Raw genomic sequence first — 872 nt, 5'->3', positions numbered from 1 at the left:
AGATCTAGTTTTATTTTCACACGTCACTGAAAGTTAGAATTCTGCTAAATGGATAGATACTATCAAAGAAGAGTCGAAATTTATGAATCAAAATAAAGTTTTCGGTCCATTGAAATACCTTAAAAGAATCAAAAAAAAGTTTGGCTGTAAATGGATCTTTTAAGACCGATCACGCTTTATGTTGAGCAACATAAAGCTAGAATTGTTACCAAAAGTTTCACTGTCATTGATTATAAGGAGACATTAAAGAGAAACCGGCTAAAATACAAGTAACAAACCATATAAAGGCATCACCACGTCCATATTTCAGCTCAAGTTTTTACCATTTTAGGTTGAAAACGCGAAAATAATATCTAATGCATCAATATATACATCTCAAAGTCTAATTTCTGCAGTTAGCAAAAATTATTGTCACATAAGTAGAAACTTTAATTAAACTAAACAAACTCCCCAATGAAGGCATCAATGCATACGAATAGCACCAAAAATCATCTCAAGTTTTGATAACACGGCCCTTGTATTGCCCTCTCCTAACCACGAAGTCATCTGGAGGCTGAGACTCTTCTAACCAGGCAACTTCAGATATCGTCACTCCATCCATTTCGAGGGTATCTTGAGAGACAATGAAAAGAGGAAGATAAGGTAACTCTTTAGTCTGAAAGTAATAAATGACTAAGCCCGTTTCTTAGGGATTTTGAAAAGTCAAAAGCTACTTCAAAGACTAAGAAGTTGCTTTGGACATGCTTGGTTAGAAGAGCTTTAAAGGAAGCTATCCCAAACAGGCCCAAATCTTAGTTAATGAAAGATATAGTTGTTACCGGGTAGATTTTTTGAAGGAGACCATCTATAATATGTGCAGTGTCGTCCATCCT

General features: G+C 35.1%; 1 long non-coding RNA gene across 1 annotated transcript; it reads right to left on the bottom strand.

Annotated features, from left to right (window-relative positions):
* Positions 1 to 264: 264 nt before the first annotated feature.
* LOC111386352 lies at positions 265 to 872 on the bottom strand. The gene is made up of 2 exons (XR_002701215.1): positions 819 to 872; positions 265 to 612 (listed from the first exon to the last, which is right to left on the bottom strand). It is a non-coding gene; the product is annotated as an uncharacterized LOC111386352 (long non-coding RNA).

Source organism: Olea europaea, unplaced genomic scaffold, assembly GCF_002742605.1.
Source record: "Olea europaea var. sylvestris unplaced genomic scaffold, O_europaea_v1 scaffold35183, whole genome shotgun sequence".
Lineage (NCBI taxonomy): Eukaryota > Viridiplantae > Streptophyta > Magnoliopsida > Lamiales > Oleaceae > Olea > Olea europaea.
This window is presented reverse-complemented; position numbering and strand designations above follow the sequence as displayed.